General features: G+C 55.0%; 5 pseudogenes; all 5 read right to left on the reverse strand.

The window, feature by feature from the left end:
* Positions 1-597: 597 nt before the first annotated feature.
* LOC123629626 lies at positions 598-716 on the reverse strand (annotated as a pseudogene).
* Positions 717-1,907: 1,191 nt separating this feature from the next.
* LOC123629633 lies at positions 1,908-2,028 on the reverse strand (annotated as a pseudogene).
* A 3,447-nt stretch (positions 2,029-5,475) lies between these two features.
* On the reverse strand, positions 5,476-5,594 carry LOC123629627 (annotated as a pseudogene).
* A 1,190-nt stretch (positions 5,595-6,784) lies between these two features.
* Positions 6,785-6,905, reverse strand: LOC123629634 (annotated as a pseudogene).
* A 3,450-nt stretch (positions 6,906-10,355) lies between these two features.
* Positions 10,356-10,476, reverse strand: LOC123629635 (annotated as a pseudogene).
* Positions 10,477-10,951: the final 475 nt, after the last annotated feature.

Raw genomic sequence — 10,951 nt, forward strand, 5'->3', positions numbered from 1 at the left:
AGGAAAATGAAGAAAGGTGATTTTCCTTTCCCATATATTGTTAGTGTTTTCCCTTGTTGTAGTATGTTTTTGGAGCGTCTCTTGCAGTATCGAACAGAAGGATTTCCTATCGACACCCTGGTCTTGCTCGTGACTGTCCAAAGAATGCTTCTACTTCTTAATCCTTCAGAATATGTTCTAAAGATTTAGACGTTTGAAAAGTGTTTCTAGATGTCTTCGCCTCTGGATTCCTGAATTATGTTACCGTGAACGAATAGCCAGCTGTTTAGATTCTCTTCTTCTGCATATGTGGATAGGGTCCAATTTTTCCTGTCCTAGGGTGGTAACGTGGTCATCTCCTTGGACAACTTTAGACTGTGTCCTGAATTCAGAGCCGGTCGGTCAGAAGTTCCGGAGGCCCGGACCTGCGGCAGGTGTGTGAGGGGCGACAGCCTCGGGGACTGAGCCTCCACATCTCCAATCTGACCCTGTCTCCAGGGGCCACGGGGCAGGGTCCGGGCCGGCCGGGGGCGGAGCCGGGCCGGGCGCGGAGGGCGAAGGCCCCCCCCTCCCCTTCCCAGCCCAGGGGGGCGGGACAGAAAAAGAAGCAGAGCAAAAAGCCTAGGGCACCCGGGATTCCCAGGCGGTCTCCCATCCAAGTCCTAACCGGGCCCGACCCTGCTTAGCTTCCGAGGTGAGACGAGATCGGGCGCGTTCAGGGCGGTCTGGCCGTAGACGAGGGCGGCCGCCCCCGGACGCCTCAAGAGGCCGATCTGCTGCGACGCGTCCCTCCCTGCGCAGTCGGGTCCCTCCCGCCGCCCTGGCCCTTCGCTAGCCCACCTGCCCTTATCGGGGTGGGGGTGGGGGGGCCAGGCGGAGCCTGACGGGTCTCGCGCGCGCGCCCTCCCACCCCCACCCAAACCACGGACGCACCGCCGTCCCACACCCCGAGGAGCAGACCCACGGGCACGCGCGCAGGGACAGGCTTCCACGCGTGGGAGCGGAGGGCCGGAGCCGGAGAGTGCGCGAGAGAGGGCCCTCCGCCGGCCCACGCGAGGGCACGGTGGGGAGGGGCTTTGGGGCGGGGCCGGGAGGAGGAGGCAGGGCCGCGCCTGCCGCTGGTCCGTCACCCGGAGGTCCTGAAGATCTGCAGTGTCCCCCCCCACCCCGCCACCCCACCCCCGTCTGGGGAGGACCGTTCTGCCCCGATTCCCCTCAGGGCCTGCGTGTGGCAGCAGCCCCCGCGCGGGGGCGGGGGGCTGCGCGGGGGGCCGGAGCCGGCTATCCTGTGGCCCGGTGGGGTGGGGTTTGGGGTGTGTAGCCAGGGGTCCAGGGGCCGGTGGGTGGTCTGGGTTTGGGTGCGTGCGCTCCGTGTGCTGTTGTGTGTCCTCTCTGCCCAGGGGGCCAGCGACTCGCCCTGTGCGGCGCGCCGGTGTGTCTCTCGGAGCCCCGTCGGCGGCGAGGAGCCCGCCCGGCGTGAGGCCCGGGCCCGAGGCCCGGGTGTGCGGCGGAGAGAAAGTGCACGGTGGGCCGGGTGTCCGGGGGCCCAGGACACGGTTTGCCGCCGTGGGCTGTCCCGCGCCGGGTGTACGCGATGTCCCGGAGTGCGGGGCGGCGGGTGCGGGGTCCGGGGGAGAGGAGACCCGGCGGCACTTAGGGATCCCGCCGCCCGGCCCCGGCCCGGTGTGGGGCCCAGGGTTGGGGCTCCGCTGCCGGCCCAACGGAACGCCTGGGACGCTCTGCCGCTGCCGCCACCTGGCGGTGGTGCTGCAGCGGGGGAGAGGGGAGGAAGCCCCGGGCGGGGGCACCGGGTCGCGCCGAGGGGGGGGAGGGGCCGGGGCCCGAGGGCGAAAGTGGGGGCGGGCGCAGAAGGCGGGGGGCCCCCCCACCCCCGACCCCCCGGCGGGCGGGACAAAAGAAGAAGCAAAAGCCTACAGCACCCGGTATTCCCAGGCGGTCTCCCATCCAAGTACTAACCGGGCCCCCGACCCTGCTTAGCTTCCCAGACCAGACGAGATCGGGCACGTTCAGGGTGCTATGGCCCTAGACGGCAGCGGCCGTCCCCGGACGCCTCGAGAGGCCCAGCTGCTACGCGGCCCTCCCGGCCCAGCGCCCCCCACCCGACCCCGCGCCCTCCTGCTGCCCAGTAGCCTTCAGAGCCTCGCTCTCTAGCTGCTACATACACACCAAACACTCAACACTTTGCCACAAACACATACACCAATGACAACAAAATTCAAACACTCAATAGCACATCTATTCAAAGCACGGAGGACACAAACGGGAGGACAATGTGTGACTTGTCAGATTCTACAGACGTCAGGAGCCCACATGAAGGCTCAGGGAAATATTCCAAAGGAGTGTGACGTGGCTCAGAGCTCCTTGGACATGAGCAGACTGGCTTCGGCGGACGGCAGCTCTTACATTTTCACAGTGGAGCCGGAACAATAGAAGGTTCCTTCCTCGCCTTTCCTACTTCATGCAGTAGGAACCAGTCCACGGTTCTATGGTGCATGGCTACGATTATTCTGTGGGATCCTGCAAAGAAGAAATGCTGTTGGTGTCTTTGGGGACTGGGAATCTGGGTGTGAGAGGAAGAGGTGAAATCGGTAAAGTAATGTAAAAAAACTCTCAGTTCTCAGTTTGAACTTGGATTATCAGTGTAAACTCAATGTGTTTTCCTGTAATTTTTTTTTCTTTTCTTTCTCTCTTTCTTTCTTTCTTTTTTTTTTTTTTTTTTTAAGTTTTTCCACGGAAAGTGCTGAGACATAGGTGCGAACACGACACTAGTGCATTTCACCAGCATCTAGATTGTGGTCTCCGCCAACCATCGTTATTAAACGGTCCTAAGACTTACTGGAGACATACGCTGACTTGAGGTCTGGGGCGGGAAACGCACGCTTCTCATACTGGGAAGCACGGATGCTACCATATCCAACAGGACGAGGGTCACGTCAAAAGACACAGGAACCAGAATGAGTAGACTCCCGTTTGCCAAACACAGGACGGTTTGATCGCCAGCAAGTCTAATAATTGCAAGATATTGAAACACGTTCAATACGTTTAAATCCACGATGAAACCCCTCACAATGCAAAAATAGCTCGGGTCACTGCGGACAGCGGTAGGAAACAAAGGGAAATGGTGACAACCGGGGCTGCCCCCGACTAGTCGCGATGTATGGACACTCTTTCAAAAGACATCTCAACCCCTCACAAGGTATGGACTGTATTTGGACTGGATTCAAAGAAACTGAAATGAGCGTGTGTGTCTCAGGGAAACGCAAACATTGAGTACTTGCTGTTATCTCTAACACGGTGAAATTTTTACATGGAATAATGTGGCTGTGAGTACCCTGAAAAAGGGAAGAAAGCCTCTACCTTTGATAGAAACATATTGACTTTTTATCGTTGGAGGGATATTATTAAGGGGATCATGAACTTAAGGTAGGAGGGGTATAAAAGAAACAAGATCTGGCCAGGGGTTGGTGATTTCTTGAGTCAGGGTAGTGAGAGAGTATTCTACTATTCTTTCCGATTTTGTTTCTATTTCAAATTTTCCATAATAAAAAGTTTCCAAAGATATCATGAAGAGGGTCAAAAACAAGCTTCAAACAGGACAAGGTATCTGTAGCCCATATAATTGGCAAAATATGACTGTTACAGAATATCTACGTTTAATACGCTTAATACGCCTTTGGCCCCGTGTCCTCATTATTGGTCAAGGAAATGCAGAATAAAAAATGAAGCCAGATATAGTTTCCAACTCACCAGATTGAGGAAACTTAAGAAACTGATCACTGTGTTGGCTTTGAGGAAAACTCTTGCACACACCCTGCTGATATGGGAGGCGAAATTATAGGACCATTTGGAAAACACTGTAGCCTAAATGGAAATGAATAAACACTGGCATAATTCAGGAGCAAGCATATTCTCTGAGTAGCACGTACCAGAGAGAAGATAGGGCACATGTGACCAGGAAGCATCTAGGGTAATCCTCACGGGAGCCCCTTGTACACGGACCTAGTCAAAGATCGCATAAAGATGCTTCGACTGATTCGTGCAGTGCCATTCTCTAGCAGCGCTGATGAACTGCAGCTTCCTGTGTAAGCGAGGAGTATTCTCCAAACAGAAGGTTTCCCCTGGCACACAAGTTGCCCAGAAGGAATCCAGAATGGTTCCACATCTATTCTATAAACTGTGAAATTAACAAACTACCTCAATGAGATAGTCCTATAACAGAGAGCAAAAACTTTCAAAGGAAAAGCAAGGAAAAGGATGACAGTCGAGATGGGATTTGTTTGGGAGAAGCGTTTTTGTGGTTCCACGCCTTGAGACAAAGATACACAGCGGCTTCCCACATATGCATCAACTCCCATTTTTATAAGGTGAGTGGTGGGGTTTTGGTACGGTTAATTCGATTTAATATAATAATCATAATGATAATCATGATCATGATCATCATTCTTTAACATATCCCTTTCCCAAATTAAAAGAAAAAGAGAAAGAAGCAGATTGTAAGTTTCTAGTTATAAACCCTGTTTAAATGGGATTATTTATTAATGTGGGGGAAATGATTAGTTTGGGGACTCTGTGTCCGTCTATCGAGGACTGCGGGATAGCCTCTCCATCGATTGGAGCCATCATGTACGTTTTTGCTAGGTTTTCCGTCTAAGTTGGCACCTTTGCCCCGTAGGTGCTGTGTGGATTTTCTGAGACTTTGAATGTTATCCTTTTCAAGAATTGCATTCATTATTGTGTATTTGCGAGGAAATAAGAAATATCGAAACTATCGATCGAATGTTGATTTCATCTAGAGCTATCTTGCTGGACTCACCTAGGATTTCTACAGGTCTCCCGCGCATAGGGGCAAACATTCTCTTTTGAGAACCGTAGGAGGTGAGGAAAATGAAGAAAGGTGATTTTCCTTTCCCATATATTGTTAGTGTTTTCCCTTGTTGTAGTATGTTTTTGGAGCGTCTCTTGCAGTATCGAACAGAAGGATTTCCTATCGACACCCTGGTCTTGCTCGTGACTGTCCAAAGAATGCTTCTACTTCTTAATCCTTCAGAATATGTTCTAAAGATTTAGACGTTTGAAAAGTGTTTCTAGATGTCTTCGCCTCTGGATTCCTGAATTATGTTACCGTGAACGAATAGCCAGCTGTTTAGATTCTCTTCTTCTGCATATGTGGATAGGGTCCAATTTTTCCTGTCCTAGGGTGGTAACGTGGTCATCTCCTTGGACAACTTTAGACTGTGTCCTGAATTCAGAGCCGGTCGGTCAGAAGTTCCGGAGGCCCGGACCTGCGGCAGGTGTGTGAGGGGCGACAGCCTCGGGGACTGAGCCTCCACATCTCCAATCTGACCCTGTCTCCAGGGGCCACGGGGCAGGGTCCGGGCCGGCCGGGGGCGGAGCCGGGCCGGGCGCGGAGGGCGAAGGCCCCCCCCTCCCCTTCCCAGCCCAGGGGGGCGGGACAGAAAAAGAAGCAGAGCAAAAAGCCTAGGGCACCCGGGATTCCCAGGCGGTCTCCCATCCAAGTCCTAACCGGGCCCGACCCTGCTTAGCTTCCGAGGTGAGACGAGATCGGGCGCGTTCAGGGCGGTCTGGCCGTAGACGAGGGCGGCCGCCCCCGGACGCCTCAAGAGGCCGATCTGCTGCGACGCGTCCCTCCCTGCGCAGTCGGGTCCCTCCCGCCGCCCTGGCCCTTCGCTAGCCCACCTGCCCTTATCGGGGTGGGGGTGGGGGGCCAGGCGGAGCCTGACGGGTCTCGCGCGCGCGCCCTCCCACCCCCACCCAAACCACGGACGCACCGCCGTCCCACACCCCGAGGAGCAGACCCACGGGCACGCGCGCAGGGACAGGCTTCCACGCGTGGGAGCGGAGGGCCGGAGCCGGAGAGTGCGCGAGAGAGGGCCCTCCGCCGGCCCACGCGAGGGCACGGTGGGGAGGGGCTTTGGGGCGGGGCCGGGAGGAGGAGGCAGGGCCGCGCCTGCCGCTGGTCCGTCACCCGGAGGTCCTGAAGATCTGCAGTGTCCCCCCCCACCCCGCCACCCCACCCCCGTCTGGGGAGGACCGTTCTGCCCCGATTCCCCTCAGGGCCTGCGTGTGGCAGCAGCCCCCGCGCGGGGGCGGGGGGCTGCGCGGGGGGCCGGAGCCGGCTATCCTGTGGCCCGGTGGGGTGGGGTTTGGGGTGTGTAGCCAGGGGTCCAGGGGCCGGTGGGTGGTCTGGGTTTGGGTGCGTGCGCTCCGTGTGCTGTTGTGTGTCCTCTCTGCCCAGGGGGCCAGCGACTCGCCCTGTGCGGCGCGCCGGTGTGTCTCTCGGAGCCCCGTCGGCGGCGAGGAGCCCGCCCGGCGTGAGGCCCGGGCCCGAGGCCCGGGTGTGCGGCGGAGAGAAAGTGCACGGTGGGCCGGGTGTCCGGGGGCCCAGGACACGGTTTGCCGCCGTGGGCTGTCCCGCGCCGGGTGTACGCGATGTCCCGGAGTGCGGGGCGGCGGGTGCGGGGTCCGGGGGAGAGGAGACCCGGCGGCACTTAGGGATCCCGCCGCCCGGCCCCGGCCCGGTGTGGGGCCCAGGGTTGGGGCTCCGCTGCCGGCCCAACGGAACGCCTGGGACGCTCTGCCGCTGCCGCCACCTGGCGGTGGTGCTGCAGCGGGGGAGAGGGGAGGAAGCCCCGGGCGGGGGCACCGGGTCGCGCCGAGGGGGGGGAGGGGCCGGGGCCCGAGGGCGAAAGTGGGGGCGGGCGCAGAAGGCGGGGGGCCCCCCCACCCCCGACCCCCCGGCGGGCGGGACAAAAGAAGAAGCAAAAGCCTACAGCACCCGGTATTCCCAGGCGGTCTCCCATCCAAGTACTAACCGGGCCCCCGACCCTGCTTAGCTTCCCAGACCAGACGAGATCGGGCACGTTCAGGGTGCTATGGCCCTAGACGGCAGCGGCCGTCCCCGGACGCCTCGAGAGGCCCAGCTGCTACGCGGCCCTCCCGGCCCAGCGCCCCCCACCCGACCCCGCGCCCTCCTGCTGCCCAGTAGCCTTCAGAGCCTCGCTCTCTAGCTGCTACATACACACCAAACACTCAACACTTTGCCACAAACACATACACCAATGACAACAAAATTCAAACACTCAATAGCACATCTATTCAAAGCACGGAGGACACAAACGGGAGGACAATGTGTGACTTGTCAGATTCTACAGACGTCAGGAGCCCACATGAAGGCTCAGGGAAATATTCCAAAGGAGTGTGACGTGGCTCAGAGCTCCTTGGACATGAGCAGACTGGCTTCGGCGGACGGCAGCTCTTACATTTTCACAGTGGAGCCGGAACAATAGAAGGTTCCTTCCTCGCCTTTCCTACTTCATGCAGTAGGAACCAGTCCACGGTTCTATGGTGCATGGCTACGATTATTCTGTGGGATCCTGCAAAGAAGAAATGCTGTTGGTGTCTTTGGGGACTGGGAATCTGGGTGTGAGAGGAAGAGGTGAAATCGGTAAAGTAATGTAAAAAAACTCTCAGTTCTCAGTTTGAACTTGGATTATCAGTGTAAACTCAATGTGTTTTCCTGTAATTTTTTTTTCTTTTCTTTCTCTCTTTCTTTCTTTCTTTTTTTTTTTTTTTTTTAAGTTTTTCCACGGAAAGTGCTGAGACATAGGTGCGAACACGACACTAGTGCATTTCACCAGCATCTAGATTGTGGTCTCCGCCAACCATCGTTATTAAACGGTCCTAAGACTTACTGGAGACATACGCTGACTTGAGGTCTGGGGCGGGAAACGCACGCTTCTCATACTGGGAAGCACGGATGCTACCATATCCAACAGGACGAGGGTCACGTCAAAAGACACAGGAACCAGAATGAGTAGACTCCCGTTTGCCAAACACAGGACGGTTTGATCGCCAGCAAGTCTAATAATTGCAAGATATTGAAACACGTTCAATACGTTTAAATCCACGATGAAACCCCTCACAATGCAAAAATAGCTCGGGTCACTGCGGACAGCGGTAGGAAACAAAGGGAAATGGTGACAACCGGGGCTGCCCCCGACTAGTCGCGATGTATGGACACTCTTTCAAAAGACATCTCAACCCCTCACAAGGTATGGACTGTATTTGGACTGGATTCAAAGAAACTGAAATGAGCGTGTGTGTCTCAGGGAAACGCAAACATTGAGTACTTGCTGTTATCTCTAACACGGTGAAATTTTTACATGGAATAATGTGGCTGTGAGTACCCTGAAAAAGGGAAGAAAGCCTCTACCTTTGATAGAAACATATTGACTTTTTATCGTTGGAGGGATATTATTAAGGGGATCATGAACTTAAGGTAGGAGGGGTATAAAAGAAACAAGATCTGGCCAGGGGTTGGTGATTTCTTGAGTCAGGGTAGTGAGAGAGTATTCTACTATTCTTTCCGATTTTGTTTCTATTTCAAATTTTCCATAATAAAAAGTTTCCAAAGATATCATGAAGAGGGTCAAAAACAAGCTTCAAACAGGACAAGGTATCTGTAGCCCATATAATTGGCAAAATATGACTGTTACAGAATATCTACGTTTAATACGCTTAATACGCCTTTGGCCCCGTGTCCTCATTATTGGTCAAGGAAATGCAGAATAAAAAATGAAGCCAGATATAGTTTCCAACTCACCAGATTGAGGAAACTTAAGAAACTGATCACTGTGTTGGCTTTGAGGAAAACTCTTGCACACACCCTGCTGATATGGGAGGCGAAATTATAGGACCATTTGGAAAACACTGTAGCCTAAATGGAAATGAATAAACACTGGCATAATTCAGGAGCAAGCATATTCTCTGAGTAGCACGTACCAGAGAGAAGATAGGGCACATGTGACCAGGAAGCATCTAGGGTAATCCTCACGGGAGCCCCTTGTACACGGACCTAGTCAAAGATCGCATAAAGATGCTTCGACTGATTCGTGCAGTGCCATTCTCTAGCAGCGCTGATGAACTGCAGCTTCCTGTGTAAGCGAGGAGTATTCTCCAAACAGAAGGTTTCCCCTGGCACACAAGTTGCCCAGAAGGAATCCAGAATGGTTCCACATCTATTCTATAAACTGTGAAATTAACAAACTACCTCAATGAGATAGTCCTATAACAGAGAGCAAAAACTTTCAAAGGAAAAGCAAGGAAAAGGAATGACAGTCGAGATGGGATTTGTTTGGGAGAAGCGTTTTTGTGGTTCCACGCCTTGAGACAAAGATACACAGCGGCTTCCCACATATGCATCAACTCCCATTTTTATAAGGTGAGTGGTGGGGTTTTGGTACGGTTAATTCGATTTAATATAATAATCATAATGATAATCATGATCATGATCATCATTCTTTAACATATCCCTTTCCCAAATTAAAAGAAAAAGAGAAAGAAGCAGATTGTAAGTTTCTAGTTATAAACCCTGTTTAAATGGGATTATTTATTAATGTGGGGGAAATGATTAGTTTGGGGACTCTGTGTCCGTCTATCGAGGACTGCGGGATAGCCTCTCCATCGATTGGAGCCATCATGTACGTTTTTGCTAGGTTTTCCGTCTAAGTTGGCACCTTTGCCCCGTAGGTGCTGTGTGGATTTTCTGAGACTTTGAATGTTATCCTTTTCAAGAATTGCATTCATTATTGTGTATTTGCGAGGAAATAAGAAATATCGAAACTATCGATCGAAATGTTGATTTCATCTAGAGCTATCTTGCTGGACTCACCTAGGATTTCTACAGGTCTCCCGCGCATAGGGGCAAACATTCTCTTTTGAGAACCGTAGGAGGTGAGGAAAATGAAGAAAGGTGATTTTCCTTTCCCATATATTGTTAGTGTTTTCCCTTGTTGTAGTATGTTTTTGGAGCGTCTCTTGCAGTATCGAACAGAAGGATTTCCTATCGACACCCTGGTCTTGCTCGTGACTGTCCAAAGAATGCTTCTACTTCTTAATCCTTCAGAATATGTTCTAAAGATTTAGACGTTTGAAAAGTGTTTCTAGATGTCTTCGCCTCTGGATTCCTGAATTATGTTACCGTGAACGAATAGCAGCTGTTTAGATTCTCTTCTTCTGCATAGTGTGGATAGGGTCCAATTTTTCCTGTCCTAGGGTGGTAACGTTGGTCATCTCCTTGGACAACTTTAGACTGTGTCCTGAATTCAGAGCCGGTCGGTCAGAAGTTCCGGAGGCCCGGACCTGCGGCAGGTGTGTGAGGGGCGACAGCCTCGGGGACTGAGCCTCCACATCTCCAATCTGACCCTGTCTCCAGGGGCCACGGGGCAGGGTCCGGGCCGGCCGGGGGCGGAGCCGGGGCCGGGCGCGGAGGGCGAAGGCCCCCCCCTCCCCTTCCCATGCCCAGGGGGCGGGACAGAAAAAGAAGCAGAGCAAAAAGCCTAGGGCACCCGGGATTCCCAGGCGGTCTCCCATCCAAAGTCCTAACCGGGCCCGACCCTGCTTAGCTTCCGAGGGTGAGACGAGATCGGGCGCGTTCAGGGCGGTCTGGCCGTAGACGAGGGCGGCCGCCCCCGGACCGCCTCAAGAGGCCGATCTGCTGCGACGCGTCCCTCCCTGCGCAGTCGGGTCCCTCCCGCCGCCCTGGCCCTTCGCTAGCCCCACCTGCCCTTATCGGGGTGGGGGTGGGGGGCCAGGCGGAGCCTGACGGGTCTCGCGCGCGCGCCCTCCCACCCCCACCCAAACCACGACGCACCGCCGTCCCACACCCCGAGGAGCAGACCCACGGGCACGCGCGCAGGGACAGGCTTCCACGCGTGGGAGCGGAGGGCCGGAGCCGGAGAGTTGCGCGAGAGAGGGCCCTCCGCCGGCCCACGCGAGGGCACGGTGGGGAGGGGCTTTGGGCGGGGCCGGGAGGAGGAGGCAGGGCCCGCGCCTGCCGCTGGTCCGTCACCCGGAGGTCCTGAAGATCTGCAGTGTCCCCCCCCACCCCGCCACCCCACCCCCGTCTGGGGAGGACCGTTCTGGCCCCGAT

This window comes from Lemur catta, unplaced genomic scaffold, assembly GCF_020740605.2.
Source record: "Lemur catta isolate mLemCat1 unplaced genomic scaffold, mLemCat1.pri scaffold_187_ctg1, whole genome shotgun sequence".
NCBI lineage: Eukaryota > Metazoa > Chordata > Mammalia > Primates > Lemuridae > Lemur > Lemur catta.